General features: G+C 38.0%; 1 pseudogene; it reads right to left on the bottom strand.

Moving 5' to 3' along the window:
* Positions 1–17,255: 17,255 nt before the first annotated feature.
* Positions 17,256–17,389, bottom strand: LOC115936168 (uncharacterized; annotated as a pseudogene).
* Positions 17,390–17,837: the final 448 nt, after the last annotated feature.

The following is a 17,837-nucleotide window of genomic DNA, read 5'->3' as shown; positions in this document are numbered from 1 at the left end:
AAACTCTTTAGAAATTTGTGCATGAAAGTTGATATGTGCTTTATTCATAATGGCTGAAAACTGGAAATAACCCAAATGTCCATCATCAGGTGAATGGATAAACCATTGTGTTATATCTGTGCAGTGGAATACTATTCAGCCTGAAAAGGAATTATCTGTTGAAACATTCAATGACTTCAGTGAGACTAAAAATACTTTTGTTGAGTTAAATGAGCTAAACAAAAAAGATAACATAATATATGGCTCCATATACATAAAGTTGTAGAAAAATCTATAGGTTCAGAAAGTAGATCTGTGATTGTCTCTGAACAGGCAGATGAGAGATGTGAGGTAAGGGAATGGGAAGGACCCTACAGGGTGCAAGGAAACCTTTGGTGTTAATGGGTATGTTCATTATCTTCATTGCAGTGATAGCTTCTTGGGTGTACACTTCTAGCAAAATTCATCAAACTGCATGACTTAAATATGTATGATTTATTGTACATCAATTTTACTTAAAAAAGTTTTAAGTAATAGAGATGATTAAAATGATTTAAGCAGTAAAGTGGTATGGGAAGTTTTAGATTTCTGAAGTTAATGATGTTTTTCTGGTTTCTGGCTTGGATGATGAAGACTGGGAAACGGTAATGGTTATAAACCTATTCTCTTCTTGTCTATAATTTATCCAGAAATGAAGCTAATTCAATGCAGGGCTACCTGTTTTTATTAGAGATTAATTTTCCAATTTAGCTATAAATAGGGCAACTGCAGACTAATGTTAGGATAGGCTTAATGTTTCACAAAAATGAGATCTATTGGTTTAGGTCTCTAGATGTTGCCTTGTTCTTGTCTGCCACTGTGAACATCATTACCTTCGTTGGCTCTAACAGTTTACAACATACAATGGAGAGGAGTTATGAAGAGTGACTGTTAACATGAAAATATTGGCAAGAGATGGAACAAGACCTATTTCTTTTTGAGACAGGTTCTTGCTCTGTTGCCCAGGCTAGAATGCAGTGGCCTGATCAAGACTCACTGCAGCCATGACTTCCCCAGCTCAAGCCGTCCTTCTGCCTCAGCCTCCAGAGCAGCTGCAACTACAGGCACATGCCACCAAGCCCAGCTAATCTTTTTTGTTTTTAGTTGTGACAAGGTCTCGCTATGCTGTCCAGGGTCTCTAACTCCTGTCCTCAAGCAATCCTCCCACCTCAGCCTCACAAAGTGCTGGGTTTACAGGAGTGAGCCACCATGCCTGGCCTCCCGTTTTCTAACTAAAGTAACAGCGTGTTTTCATGGCACCTGAACCCCTTATCTCCGGGGGAAACATTATCAAGATCTGGTGAGTGGGAGTTTCTTGAGAGAAGTAAAATAATGCAAATAGTCCTTGTCCTCCTATCTACGGCAGAGTGCACAAGAGAGTGCTTACCCAGAAGAGGTAGACTCAGTGCTGTGGTACAGTCGGAGTATTCAGGGCTCCTGTGACCTTGGAAAGCTATTGGATCAGAGCAGATTTCAGGGAAAGGAATGAAGAGCAGTAGCTTTGATTTGACAATTGACTTTAGGAGGCAGAGATTAAAGGGATATTTGACGCTTTCGTGTTGTGTAGTCATAATCAGCAGACAAGTGGCAGACAGGTTACAGGTCAGAGGTTCCTGTGCATCTGGCAGAGGCCATAGCAGTTGCTGTCCAGCATCAAACAAATGCTGTCCTGCTTTAGCAATGAGTTGGGAAGATGTTCCAATGAGTAAAATGAATCTGCACTTTAAATTCTACTGGATGTGGAAGGTAAAAAAGAGGGAAGATTCGGCTGAGCACAGTGGGTCACATCTGTAATCCCAGCACTTTGGGAGGCCAAGGGAGGCAGATCACGTGAGGTCAGGGGTTCAAGACCAGCCTGGTCAACAGGGTGAAAACCCTGTCTCTACTAAAAATACAAAAATTGGCCGGGCATGGTGGCACATGCCTGTAATGCCAACTACTTGGGAGGCTGAGGTAAGAGAATCGCTTGAACTCGGGGGGCAGAGGTTGCAGTGAGCCGAGATCATGCCATTGCACTTCAGCCTGGGCAACAAGAGCAAAACTCCGTCTCAAAAAAAGAAAAAACAAACAAGGAAGATTCTAGGAATTTTTCTTAAACATCACAAGTCTCTTCCCACCAGGCAGATTTCTCCATCAGCAATTGTAACATATAACACCTGCATTTCCTGGGTTGGTATACTTCTATTTTCATATTTAAGATGATCATTTAATTTAGTATTTAAAGGTTTTGCATGCAGCATCAAGGACATTTTTTATCTGAAAATTAACTATTATAATTTACATAATGGATTATTTTCCTTTTCAAATATACCGGAAAGAAAAAAGGGAAATAAATATATTTCTTAATTATATTTAAATTCTGTATTGTATGAATGGATTTGAACAATTATATGTTTATGTAGAGTTTTATAACATATACTCAATTCTGTTCATAGTCACTTTTAACATCTTTTTACGATTTAAATGAGACAGTTTTGTTGAGAAGCCAGGGCAGTAATAGATCATTTAGATCTTTCCATGTTCAGTGTATCCTTCACCACATCAAGCTAATGGAGGAATGGGCAAGCTGATTTTGACCTTTCAGAGCATGTGGAACTAAACAGAAAATGGCTTTGTCAGAATTCTCCTAGCACACAGGTATCCTACTTCCCAGCATATTGGAGATGGTCTTTTTTTCCAGGCAGATGGGGTGTCAGCTCCAGTTACGTTTGGCCAGGTAAACAGCTCTCTTCATAAGATACCAGGATAGTGACTTATTAGAAGGCAATGATTTGCAGTTGCCTATGATCTCTGAGTAAAACTAATTATTCTGCTTCTATTTTGTTGTTATTGTTTTGCATTTGAGAATTAGTATTTTGACTACTATGTCATCCCTGTCATTTTCTCTGCCTTCAAGGTGAGCCTTCACAGACTAAAGTAAAAAGTTCTCAGCCTGTTTTTATGACGATGTTGGCTATTTGTTCTACATTGAAATAATTTTTATGACCGACTCTGAGAAAATAGGTAGCCAAATGAATCCTAGCCAAATGATTCTAGAATCTATGGAAACTGATGTCATCCACAAAATGTCAAGAGATCACGCCACTGCACTCCAGCCTGAGTGACAGAGCAAGACTCTGTCTCAAAGATTACGGGATTTGAATTTGAATTCAATGAATTCCATAGCAGTTTGGAAACATTCTCCAACAATAGCAATTCTTGGACATTTCTATAGCTAAAATACGAGAGAAACAGGGAAGCTATTCTCACCACAATTTTAGTTATTTTTCCAAATTCAGAGAACTACAAAATTTTCCAGACTAATTAACATGCTCCTGATTCAGGACAGAAAGCTGCTTAGAGATGTGATAACATCTCCATGGATTCAGAAATGAAGTGCCTACTATGTTCTGGGCTCTGAGAACACCACAGGGTATCTGTCCTTAGGAAGTTTACAGAAGGACGAAAGCAAAATACTCAGAGTGATTTATTGTTGAGGTTTTTTTTTTTGTTTTTTGTTTTGTTTTGTTTTGTTTTGAGACAGAGTCTTGCTGTGTCACCCAGGCTGGAGTGCAGTGGTGCAATCTCAGTTCACTGCAACCTCTGCCTCCCAAGTTCAAGTGATTCTCCTGCCTCAGCCTCCCAAGTAGCTAGAATTACAGGCACGCCACCACACCGAGCTAAGTTTTGTATTTTTAGTAGAGATGGGGTTTTGCCATGTTGGCCAGGCTGGTCTTGAACTCCTGACCTCAGATGATCCACCTGCCTTGGCCTCCCAAAGTGCTGGGATTACAGGCATGAGCCACCACACATGGCCTATTGTTGAGGTTTCATAATAGAAATACATTTAAGAGACAGAGCAGAATAGAGTCTAACTGGACATAAAATTGGAATCAGGATACATTTCATAGGGGAGACCATGGATGAACTCCAAAGAGAGGAATGGGATTTGCTGATTGGACAGCAAAGTCAGTAGTATGGCTTGAACAGGAGTTGAGCATAGGGAGATCTGGGTTAACAAAGGGATTAACAATGAGTTTAAAAAAAGAGGCAGGGTCTGCACATCATTAAAATAGCCTTGGCATTTATCTGTAACCATCAGAAAATTAATGAAGGGTGTTAAATAGGAGACTAGCCTGAGTATTGTGGCTGTGGTCTACTGGGTAGATTTGTGGATGTTCTAGAGACTCATGATAGGGAGACTAGTTACCAGAGCTGGACAGAAATGGAAAGATCTAAACTAAAACAATATCATTGGGAGTGAGTGAGACAGGGAGGGAAATTATTAGGGTGGTCCTACGGCATGCTCTTAGACCAGGATTGTCCACAGCAAGTACAGGAATGGAGCAGTCAAGCAAGAGTCCTGTTCTCTTTCATTAACCACACACTATGGAGATTAACCTAGTTGCCATGGTTAAGCAAGGAACTTAACACTATAGCTACACAATAAAATATGTTTATGGTTTCTGTTTGTTTGTCTTTTAAAAATACAATCAGGTATCTGTGAAATAAATACAACTTTTCTGTGAAAGTCATTAATTATCATCATTATTATTTTAGACAATGATTGAATGCACCAGGACTTTACCTTAGAGTTTCCTAAAGAGGACCTTGCCAGGGCATTGACTATAGATTTATCATGCCATTGAAATTTTATATATTATACTCACTGATAAAGAGTTTATCCAACATTACCTTTAAAGCCTATGATTATTTATTATTTTTTTTAAAAAAGCATAATTTCAGACTAAGGCTATAATTCAAAGTCATGTTTCTCCCTGAGGAAAAAAAATATATTTGCTTTAAGTGATATTCTCATATATAAGGAGATTTATGTAGGAGTCAGTAAATGACTTTCAGCAATGCCCTGCCGTGATGGGCAGCCTCTGAGATGGCACCAAATAATCCTTGCTTCCTGGTACTCATGCTGTTGTGTAATTCCTCTTCTTAAATGTGTGGTGGACCTAGCGAATATGGCAAGAGTGCTAGGATGTCACTTTGGAGATTAGGTTATGAACACATTATGATATCTGCCTGTCTTTCCCTCTCTTGCTTTCTCACTGGCTTATGAGAAAAGCCAGTTTCCATGTTTTGAGCCACCTGGTGCAGAGCAGAGTGACAAGGACCCCATGTGACAAGGACCGGAGCTCTCCAGCCAACAGTCAGTGAGGACCCGAGGCCATCAATAGTCACATGAGGAAGCTAGAAGTTGAGCATCCCCCAGTCCAGCCTTAAGATGGTGAGAGACCTGATTGACAATGTTGATTGCAGGCTCATGAGATTCAGAGGCACCTGGCTAACCTACACCTGGGCACCTGACCCACTAAACTGTAACATGAAGACTACTGTTGTGGGATAATTTGTTAGGGAACAGTACATATCTAATAAACCTGTTATTGTCAGTAACTCATATTTTACTAAGTTACAGCAAATAAAGGGTTGTATAAATAGTGGATGCTGTAATCTTTGATCTTTAAGTAACAAAATATTATACCTTCATGATTATATTATTTTCTAACAGCTATTCTTTTCCAAGGAATGATAGAATGTTCTAATAGCTATCAATTACATCCATCACTTACCTTAAATGTCAAACCAACCAACCAACCAAACAAACAAACAACAAACCAGTAACTCCTATCTCTGGGCAACATGGAAAATATTATTACATAAAAAATTTTAATCATACAGCATTTAAAAAATTAATTTCCTGTTTTGATACAATGTTCAACTATCTTTCCCACTTTACCACTTGCGATTTTACAATTTTACTGTAAAAAAATCAGGAAATTATCAGCAAGTACTGTACTACACATTTGAATGGGATTTCTTCATTAGCAAATCAACACCCCAAGTATGGATATCCTTTTATTTTCAGGGATTGGTTGGGCCCCATAACTTTTATGTAAACAATAATAATTCTTTTTCAAGTGGATACTTCTCTGCAAAACTTGGTTTATGAATATTTGCAGAATTTTGCCAATAGTCATGCACTACATAATGACATTTAATATTTAGTCAGAGATGGCCTGCATCACTATGGCAGTCTTGTAGGATTGTAATGGAGTTTTTTTTTTCCTTTTTCTTTTTCTTTTTTTTCTTTTTTTTTTTTTGAGACAGAATCTCACTCTGTTGCCCAAGGAGTAGCTGGGATTATAGGCGCATGCCACCACACCTGCCTAATTTTTGTATTTTTAGTAGAGACAGGGTTTCACCATGTTGGCCAGGCTCGTCTTGAACTCCTGACCTCAAGTGATCCGTCTGCCTCAGCCTCCCAAAGTGCCGGGATTATAGGCGTGAGCCACTGCATCCAGCCAGAGCTTTTATAATGTATTTTTACTGTACCTTTCCTATGTTTAGATACAGAAACACTTACCATTGTACTCCAACTGCCAACAGTATTCAGTACAGTAACATGCTGTACAGGCGTGTACCCTAGGAGCTATAGGCTATACCATATAGCCTAGATGTGTAGGAGGCTATACCATCTAGGTTTGTGTAAATGCATTCTAGGATATTTGCACAAGAGCAAAAGCTCCTAACAACACATTTCTCAGAAGGTATCTGTTGTTAAGTGATGCATGGACTGTAGTTAAACTGACCAGTATTAAACATGCAGTGCTGTGCTCATAAACCGAGATAATGGCGTGGCTGGAGGTCTGTGCACGTGCAGCATTCACAACAGTCATGTTTGCTGGCAGGATTAGAGAATAGCAAGTATGTTAACAAACAGTGGAGTCATTAACTTGGGAATGGTTGCAAAAGGCAGCAAAATCAGAGAAATAGTATAAATTGCTTTTTAAAATTCAGCATTCCGAAAAGGGCAGTTTTGAAAACCATGAATAGCATATTTAGTATTGGGAAAAAATCCTTGGATAGTAGCCTTAACAAAATAAATAAAGGAAAATAAGCTGAAAAGTAGGGGAGAAAACACTTTTATTTATATTTGAAGGGGTATGCACTGTAATCAGTAATACAAGAGAATCAGTAATACAAGTAGTGAAGTAATAAACTATTAGGTTTACAGAATATGTTAAAACTGTGAATATGGAGATCCAAGGAATGTAATTAATGGCAAGGTGATTCTTTTAGCTGAATGGCATTACTGACCCATTAATGGTGGGAAATCAAATTTACTGTGCTCTTCAGTGTTTGTTATAGAATTATTTTGAGCTGTAAATATTTCTCCAATTCCTGTGCCATAAAACACACATATATCTTAGATCAATCACTTGGGGCAGATGCATTTCTTATGGAACCATATTCTACATTATATCAAATTTTCTATCAGAAAGAAGTTTATAAACTAATCAGTTTATGAACATTAAGGTCAGTGAAGTACATTAGACTTAGTATTGTGTTGACGGAAACCTAATAGTTCATTACTTCCAATACTCACTTCTACTTTTACTGATGAAGAGTCTATGATCAACTTTTACCTTCCTTAGCACCATATCCAAATTAGCTGAGATAAATGGATACAAGTGGATAATTAATACCTTCGTGTGTGTGTGTGTGTGTGTGTGTGTGCGTGTGTGCATGTGTGTGTGTGTGTATGTTAGGTTGAATTTCTTGGAAACACAAAGTTGCCTTTACAGGTTTTCCAGGAAGGGCTCTTTGGAGACGTGAAGATGGCAGGATGGGGCAGAGGAAGAAAGTGACCAACAACTTGGTTATAACTGAGGCCTCAGCTCACCCAGAGGAAACTTCAATGGGTCTTTGAAGTGAGCCCACATTGAAGCACAGGGAACTTCGCTAGCGCCTCTCAGCTCTCCCCACCCCACCTTATGTGGGACAGCATGGTTAGAGTTGGCTAAGGTTAGTTATTTCCTCTCAGAGGTACTGGAATTGAGTATTTCCCTTCTCCTGTGTGGAAGGCTAAAGGAGTGGAAGCTAACTATTTCCTTTCTGTCATGTGGAAGCTCGAGCAGGCTGGAATTGGGTATTTACCTTCTCCAAGCTGATTAGGTGCTGATAAAATCCCAATAATTTAGACTGTGGTAAAATAGTTTACCTTAAGGGCAGGTCTTGATAATAACAAAATAAACCATGATTTATTTCATACTGATTTTTTTTATCCTGGCAAAAGCATAAGGAAATTTTTATCTGATATTCATTGTGAGGCCCTGATAGTGCTCCTGGAAATAAAAGTTGCAAAAGTGTGAAGGTCCTTCTTAGACTGGACACTTTTGGAGTTTTTGACTCTCAAACTTATTCACTCTGAGCCTCCAGCAATTTGCCAATTACAGCTTAGGGTTTCCTACCCCTGTACTAATTCCTGCAGTGGTTCCTGCTCATGGATTTCTGTCCCAGTAGATTATGATTCTCTGTGCTTATATACCTGTTTCTTCAATTTGAGAAGCAGAGATTGGTCCTGTGATCTCACTTCTCTGAAAGATCTAAAAAGAGTTGTTGATTTTTCATTGTGTTCAGTTTTTCACATGTTGTTAGGATGGGATGTCAACTACCAGGCTTATATACCACATAAGAACAATAATATCTTTTTTGAATGCCCATTATCTTTCCCCTAAGGACTGTAAGTTCACTGAGTTATCTCCACAGTTTCCTTAGGCCTGGCCTCCTCTGGCTGCAGCCCCTACCTTGCAATCTGCTATAGTTTGGTTATGCTCCCCAACATTTCTGTGTTGGAAATGTAATCCCCAATGCAGCAGTGTTGGAATGTAGGGCCTAATGGGAGGTGATTGGGTCATGGGTGCACTGCCCTTATAAATTGATTGATTCTATTATCATCAGAGTGGGTTTGTTATTTAGGGAGTGCTTTCCTTACAAGAAGATGAGTTCGGTCCCTTCTTGCTCCCTGTCTTTCAGGCTCTCTTTCACACTGTTACCTTCTGCCATGGGAAGATGCAGCAGGAAGGCCCTCTACAGATGCCAGTTCCTCAGTCTTGGACTTCCCAGACTCCAGAACCATAAGCCAATAAACCATAAGCCAATAAATTTATGTTTACTATAAATTACCTATTCTGTTGTATTCTGTTATAGCCGCACAAAACAGACAAAGACACCATCCATTACCATTGATTTTGCCAAACTTTTTTTCTGACAGTTAAGTACCAATTCCTGGCATCTGTTATTTCATCCCCTTTGCTCTCAAGGTACACAACTCTTGATAATATTGCCTCCCAGCAGCCCTGGCCTCCAGTAGAAAACCACGACTGAACATTTCAGTGACATTTTGTTTCTTTTACTGTCATATTTCTTATTGTTTTGGAGAATGGAGTTTCCTCTGGCCTTTCCCATGAAAATAGTTAACTGGTGGAATTTCCTGATTTGTTGTATTCTGACATACCCATTTTTTCTACCTTTTGATTGTTTTATTCATCATGTGTCATGGCATTTCTGATATTTCTTCTTCACTTTGTGTGGGCTGTCACTCTCTCCAATATTCCACATTCCAGCTCACCAGTGTGTTGATAATGTCTCCTAGGTTCTTCCTGGGGCAATAAATTTTGTAAAATTGGAGAGTGCTCTATATTCATGAACTCTACCTTCTCCAGTTTTGTATTCTGTGCCATGTAATCCAGCATTGTCAGAATCCAAGGCTTTAAATGTAGATCTTGAGATGGGGGCAGGAATTGTCATGAAGGCATCTGCCTCATTTGAGACTTTTGCATGATGTATATCTAAGATGTGCTATGTTTGGATTTGTTTTTTTTCTTTCCAGGGAGGTATATGCTTTGATAAAGGGAGGTAGATGATTTTGTCAGATCCAGTAGGTTTAAGGGAATGTGGGAGTTCAAGATTTCGAGTTGTATATACCCAGGTATTTCAGTCTCAAGTCTCAGTATCTCAGCATTTCCCTATTTGGGCACTCACATCAGCATATGAGACCTGGTCAGGCTTTCTCTGAAGCTTTATTACTCCTCAAATTGAATCCTGAGCCTGCTTTTCTGCCCTGTTTGCATTCTAGCTATACAAAACTCACATCAAGAACATCCTCTGACTTTCATATTTTGTCTGAATTAGTAATTAACCTCCCCAATCTGACATTATCTCTTTTAGCAAATCATTGGTACTTAGTAATAGCTACCAACCTCCCAAATCCTTATATGTATCATTTGCTTTTGGATATGTTTCAACAGACAGCACATCTCCTTTCACTAGGATTCTCCCTCAGAGAAGGTTTACATCAGTGAAAGTCTAAAGAGTTTCACTTCTGCATAATAGTAGTTATCCATGCACCATCTATTAAAAGTAAGGGCCTTTATTGTCCAGCAGCCAGGCCCAAAATTACATTTCGGAGTTTGCCACTTAGGACCACTTCTGGAATCAGGAATCTGAATCTGAGGCAGAGAATTTGCTGTAATGAACACTGTGTATGCTACCTGGATCCTCGCTTACAGACCAAGGCACTCGTTGCCCTACTTGCCAAGAGTTTTGCCTGCTGATGGCTCAAAGGGAAGTCTTTTCCCAAGATTTTCCTTCTGCTGAAAAGAGCTGCCTCACCCAAATCTATGGGCCTTTGTCAGGTGCAGCCTACATTCTGTGAGTGCTTTAGGTGAAGGTACAAGGGCCTAGATCCCTTGCCTTGATTCAGTAAGACTATACAAGGCCATCCGAGCTCTGAACTCCCTGGAATTAGATAAAGCTTTAATTGCAATTGCATCAGAGTTCAACATTTTCCTCCACCCTTATTTCCCTAAAGGTATTGTTACTGAGAACACTCACCAATAAAAACTTTTGCATACAAATCCCTGCTTCCCAGGATTACATGCCTAAGACAAGTGCAATAAATTTGTTAGAAAGTGCTCTGAAGAAATATAAGTGTAAGGAGTTGAGGAAGGCAGGATTGAGCAAAGGAAAAGGTTGACTTCTGGGGCAGCTTCAAATCTAACGTTAGGGATTCCTGTGGGGAACTTTGTAGCTATAGCTGGAACTGACCCTCAGAACTTTGTTAACTTGTAGTAAGGGGGCCATTGACAGTGACTGGCCATTGTTGTCACTTAGGAAAGATCATGCTTGAGTGGAGCAGTTCTGAAGTTGAGAACACTTTCCAATGAGAGACACAACTGTGAGCATCAGGAACAAATATTTCTACAAGCTGAGGAATGAGTTCACTGACCTCAAAAGCAATTTTGGAAGAGTACCAGGTATTCACTATAGTGTACTGTTGTATACATTTCAATATTTCCATATTAGCTAATACAATATTAAAATGTATATAGATTACAAATAATCATAAGCAAAACTCAGTATGAGTCTTTCTGCCCTTAAGATTTGTATGCATCATTATTCTAGCTAGCAGCCTATCAATCTTATTTATTCTTCAAAATACAAACCTCTGGTTTTGTCGATCTTCTGTCTAGTTTCTTGTGTCTCAATTTTATTCTGTTCAGCTCTAAATTGGTTATTTCCTTTCTTCCTCTAGCTTTGGAGTTGATTTGCTCTTGTTTTGCTAGTTCCTCTAAATGTGATGTTAGGGTGGCATGTGGCCGGGCACTAGTGTGTGTGCACCATCTTCTGCCTCCTGCCCCCCTAAAAAATAAAAATTAAAAATTAAATGTGATGCTAGCTTGTTAACTTGAGATCTTTCTATCTTTTTGACGTGCATGTGTAGTACTATAAACTTTCCTTTTAAGGTGGCTTTAACTGTGTCCCAGGTACTCTGATATGTTGTATCTTTGTTTTCTTTAGTTTCAAGGAATTCTTGGTTTCTGCCTTAATTTCATTCATTGTTTACACAGAAGTTATTCAGAAGCACATTGTTTAATTTCCACTTAATTTTATGGTTTTGAGTAATCTTCTTAGTATTGATTTTTATTTTTGTTGTGCTATGGTCTCAGAGTGTAGTTGGTATGATATGGCTTTCTTAAATTTGCTGAGAATTGTTTTATGGCCAATTGTGTAGTCAATTCTAGAGTATGTGCCATATGCAGAAGAGAAGAAACTATTTGGCCAAGTGTTTAATCCAGGTCCCAAATATCTTTGTTAGTGTTCTGCCTTGATGATCTGCCTAATACTTGGCACTTTTGTCTAACACAGTGACATGTTGAAGTCTCTCACTATTATTGTGTGGTTATCTAAGACTCTTTGTAGGTCTCTAAGAACTTGTTTTATGAATCTGGGTGCTCCTGTGTTGGATGCATATATATGTATTTTCATATATATATATATGTTTTTTTTAAATGTTGTGAGTACATAGTAGGCATATGTATTTATGGGATACATGAGTTATTTTGGTACAGGCATGAAATGCATAATAATCACATCATGGAAAATTGGAGATCCAAACCCTCAAGCATTTATCCTTTGTATTACAAACAATCCAGTTATATCTCTTAGTTATTTTTAAATGTATGATTAAATTATTATTGACTAAAGTCTCCCTTTTATGCTATCAAGTATTAGGTCTTATTCATTCTTTCTATTTTTTTGTACCCATTAACAATCCCCACCTTGCTGTCACCCTGTTCCCCACCCTTCCCAACCTCTGGTAACCATCCTTCTACTCTCTATCTCCATGAATTCAGTCGTTTTAATTTTTAGCTCCCACAAATAAGCGAGAACATGTGAAGTCTGTCTTTCTGTGTCTGGCTTATTTCACTTAACATAATTACCTACAGTTTCATCCATCCATGTTGTTGCAAATGACAGAATCTCATAATTTTTTATGGCTAAGTAGTACTCCATTGTGTATACGTACCACATTTTCTTTATCCATTCATCTGTTCATGGACACTTGGGATGCTTCCAAATCTTGACTATTGTGAATAATGCTGCAACAAACATGGGAGTGCAGTTATCATTTTGATATACTGATTTATTTTGTTTGGGGTATATACCTAGGAGTGCAATGGCTGAATCATAAAGTACCTCTATTTTCAGATTTTTGATAAACCTCCAAATTGTTCTCCAGAGTGTTTGTACTAATTTACATTACCCCCAACAATGTACAAGGGTTGCCTTTTCTCCCTGTCCTTGCCAGCATTTACTATTGCCTGACTTTTGGATAAACACCATCTTAATTGTGATGAGGTGATATCTCAATGTAGTTTTCATTTGCATTTCTCTGATGATCAATGATGGTGAGCACTTTTTCATAGGCCTGTTTGTCATTTGTATATCTTCTTTTGAGAAATGTCTGTTCAAACTTTTTTTCCCATTTTTAAATCAGATTATTAGATATTTTCCATTAATTTACTCCTCTTGTCTAATTGCTCCAGCTAGACATTCAGTACTATGTTAAATAACAATGGTGGAAGTGGACATCTTTGTTGTGCTCCAGCTCTAAGAGGAAAGATTTTAGTTTTTCCCCATTCAGTATGATATTACCTGTGGGTCTGTCATATACTGCTTTTACCATGTTAAGGTATGTTCCTTCTACACCCAGTTTTGGGGATAATTGAGTATTCTTATTGAATTGAACCCTTTACCATACATAACGCTGTTCTTTATCTTTTTTGATTGTTGTTGGTTTAAAGTCTGTTCTGTCTGAAATTAGAATAGCAACTCCTGCTTTTATTTGTTTTCCATTTGCTTGGTAGACTTGTCTTTATCCTTTACTTTGAGCCAATAAGTGTAATTGCATGTGAGATGGGTCTCTTGAAGACAGCACACATTTTGCTCTTGCTTCTTTATCCAGCTTGCCATTCTATGCCTTTTAATTGGTGCATTTAGCTTATTTACATTCAAGGTTAATATTGATATGTATGGATTTGAACCTGTCATCTTGTTGTTAGCTGGTTATTAAGCAGACTTTATTGCGTAGCTCCTTTACAGTGTTTACAGATTTCATAGAAGCATTTTCATGGAAGTGTGGAGATAAATCATATTATGGCTAGGGGCCATGAATGGTAGGAGCAGTCATAAGAATTCTTGCATTGTGATGAGTGTATGCAAGTTAAATGAGCCACTTATCAGTAGGACTGATAACAGGATAATGGCTAGGGTGACCTCATATGAAATTGTCTGGGCCATAGCTCATAATGCATGGATTAGTGCATATTTTGAATTAGATGCTCATCCTGATCATAGAATAGAGTAGATGGTTAAGCTTGATGTGGCTAGTATAAATAGAAGACCTGTATTAAAATTAATTAGATGATCTGGTATAGGGAGGGGAGTTCATAAGAGGAGAGCAATAGAAAGGGCTATGGTTGGAGCAATAATATAAAAGGTAATAGTAGATGTTGGGGGCTGTAAGGGTTCTTTGTTGAAAAGTTTTGTTGCATCAGCAAAAGGTTGAAGCAGCCCATAGGGACCTACAATGTTGGGTCCCTTGCATAGTTGTATATAGCCTAAGATTTCTCATTCCATGAGCATAAGGAATGCTATAGTGATAAGAGTGGGGATAATGAGTAGGAGAAGGTTAATTATAGGCATGTAGTTAAGAAGAGGAGTTCAACCTCTGATTACTAAGTTTTAAGATTTATGCAATTGCTGGGCTCTGCCATCTTAACAAACCCTGTTCTTGGGTAGGGTGGTGATGATTTTTTAGATTGAGATAGCATCCTCTATGAAGTGAGGGCACTTTATGAAAGGGACTCTATTTCTCTTGTCCTTTCATACTTGGAGAAATGTTAAATAGATAGAAACCAGCCTGGATTACTCCAGTCTGAACTCACATCACGTTAATTGACTTTAATCATTGAATAAATGAATCCTTAACAGTGGTTACACCATTAGGATGTCCTGATCTAACATCAAGGTCATAAACCCTATTGTCAATATGAACTGTAGAATGGATTGTGCTGTTATCCCTAGGGTACCTTACTCTGTTGATCAAATTATTGTGTCTAAATGTATTAACTCACTTAGACTAGTGCAGTCTTAGTGTAGGTTGTTCAGAGGTTGAATTATGCTCCAAGGTCACCCCAACCAAAATTTTTAATGCAAGAATAGTAGGCTAGAGCCTGTAGGCTTGTTTGAGTTTTAATTTGCATTAATGAATTAAAGCTCCATAGGGAGCTTCTCATCTTATTTGTTTATGTCTGCCTCTTCATGGATAGGTCAATTTCCCTGATTAAAAGTAAGAGGCAGCCGAACCCTCCTGTGGCCATTCATACAAGTCCCTATTTAGGGAACAAGTGATTATGCTACTTTTGCATGGTCAGGATACTGTGGCTGTTGAACAAATGTCACTGGGCAGGCAGTGCCTCAAATACTGGTAATGCTAGAGGTGTGTTTTTGGTAAAGAGGCAGAGTATGATTTGCCGAGTTCCTTTTACTTTTTGTAATCTTTCCTTAGAGCATACCTGTGTTGGGTTAACAGTGTAAATAATAGTGTGTTTATTATATTGTTTATTAATATTAGGCTGTTAACTGTCAGTGGATTATTCTGGTCTGATGTAAGCTTATGCAATGGAGAATGTCTTCATGTTACTTATACTAACATTATTGTGTCTATTAAGTAATAGATTAGTCCAGTGTGATGTTAGGAGTTCAGTAGAGTGATTAGAATTTAAGACAGATGTTGAGCTTAAACATGTTCTTAATTGGTGGCTGCTTTTGGGCCAACTGTGGTGGTAATATTTTTTATTTTCTGTAGGAAGGTTGTTTCCTAGGGTCTAAAGAGCTGTCCCTCTTTAGACTAACAGTTAAACTTACGGGGAGATTAAGTAATTCTGTGTATGAGCTTAAAGTTGAACTAGGAGTCTATCTTGGACAAGCAGCTATCACCAGGCTCCATAGGCTTGTCACTTCTACTCATGAATCTTCCCACTATTTTGCCACATAGGTGAGTATGCTCTTTCAGCTGTTCTTGGGTAGCTTGGCTGGTTTCGGGGGACTTGGCTATAGTTCTCTGTGTAAAGTTATTTCTGGTTAATACATTATGCAGATGGCATAAGGGCTTGTCTTTGCTTTTCAGTGCTTGATACAGTTCTTTCATCTTTCCCTTACTGTACTATGTCTATTGTGCCAGGGTAAAAATTTCTATCACCTATACCTTTACTTAAGGTAAATGGTTTGATTAAGATAGTTTGATAATATTTTCATAGAAGTGTGTAGTTAAGTTTCATAGAATGTCTATGTAGTTAAGTGTTTTTGTGGTGGCCAGTAACAGTCTTTTGTTTGCATATTGAGCACTCCCTTAAAGACCTCTTATTGCTCTACCGTAAAGATATATCCATGTGTATGTTCATCACAGTACTATTCACAACAGCAAAGACATGGAATCAACCTAAATGCCCATCAAGGGTAGACTGGATTAAGAAAATTTGGTCATATACACCATGAAATACTATGTGCCCATAAAAAAGTATGAGATCATGCTTCTTGCAGCAGCAGCATGCATGGAGCTGGAGGCCATTATCCCAAGTCAACAGAAAACCAAATAATGCATGTTCTCACTTATAATTGGAAGCTAAACATTGAATACACATGAACACAAATAAGGAAACAATAGATATTGGAGCCTACTTGAGGGTAAAGGGTGGAGGAGAGAAAGGATCTAAAAACTATCTGTCGGGTACTATGCTTATTACTTGAGTGACAAAATAATCAGTACACCAAACCCCAGTGACATGCAATTTGCCTAGATTTCAAACCTGAACATGTACCCCCTGAAACTAAAACAAATTAAAAACCAAAAATCCGTAAGCATAAGCAAGTATCCATTGCAATACTTTAGAAAAATCTAATAATTTATTGGGGAAGCAGGTTATCTTCTCTTAACTATAGCTCTGACCTGATTTATGAGCAATTGCACCATATCATATGTGATGGTTAATTTTATGTGTCAACTTAGCTAGGCTATAGTACCAATATATTTGGCCAAACACCACCAGTCTAGATATTGCCGTGAAGATATTTTTTAGATACAGTAAACAGTTAAATCAGTAGACTTGGAGTAAAGAAGATTACCTTCCATAATGTGGTAGGCATCATCCAATCAGCTGAAGACTGTAAAAGAAAAAGACTGAGGTCCCCAGAGGAAGAGGAAATTCTGCCTCCAGACTCAAGCTGCAACATCAGCTCTTTCCTAGGTCTTTAGCCTGCTAATTTGCCCTGAAGATCTCAGACTTAGACTTGCTAACCTTTTGCACTGAGTCACAGCACATGAGCCAATTCATTAAAGTAAATATTAAAGTAAATCTCTCTAGGTAGGTAGGTAGGTAGATAGATAGAACACACACACTCACTCACACACACATACACATACTTACGTGTGTGTGTGTGTATATATATATATACACACACACATATATGAGCTTTTTTGGTGTTTATGTTGCTTAAGGATCTTATGCTTCTTAAATATGTGACTTAATATGTTTTACCAGTTTCAAAAAATTACCTTTTCACATATTTCTTTTAGCCATAAAACATCTGTTAAAGGGCTAAAGGAAATTAAATTTTAAACACACTTGCACCCCAAACGCATACAGAAATACTAGTAACAAACTATAGAAATGATCCCTGAAAGTATAATCTTGAAATACTAAGAGTTCTTCAGAGTCATATGTCTAGGTGGAGGGAAGGGAAGGAAAAATCAAAAGTACTAAATCTAAAAGAAGGTCATGAAAGAGAGCAAAAGGAACACAAAAGGTAGTCAATAGAAAACCATAGTAAAGAGTTCATTTAAATCCACTGTAGAAAACAAAATGATGGAAAAAGATGTATCAGGCAAAAGCTAACTTAAAAGAAACCTTGGATGGCTATACTAATATGGTACAAAGTATACCTGAAAGAATAAACATTAGTATTGACAAAAAGGACTTTTATGAGTCTAAAATAATCAACTAAAAGATGTATAATTCTACATTTGCATGCTCCTAATAATATAGTCACAAAATATGTAAACTCAGAACTTTCAGAAATAAAAAGAGAGGCAAATCTGCAGTCATAGTTGGTGATTTTCACACACTTCACTCAGTAACTGA

Source organism: Gorilla gorilla, chromosome 8 (genome assembly GCF_029281585.2).
Source record: "Gorilla gorilla gorilla isolate KB3781 chromosome 8, NHGRI_mGorGor1-v2.1_pri, whole genome shotgun sequence".
Classification (NCBI taxonomy): Eukaryota; Metazoa; Chordata; class Mammalia; order Primates; family Hominidae; genus Gorilla; species Gorilla gorilla.
This window is presented reverse-complemented; position numbering and strand designations above follow the sequence as displayed.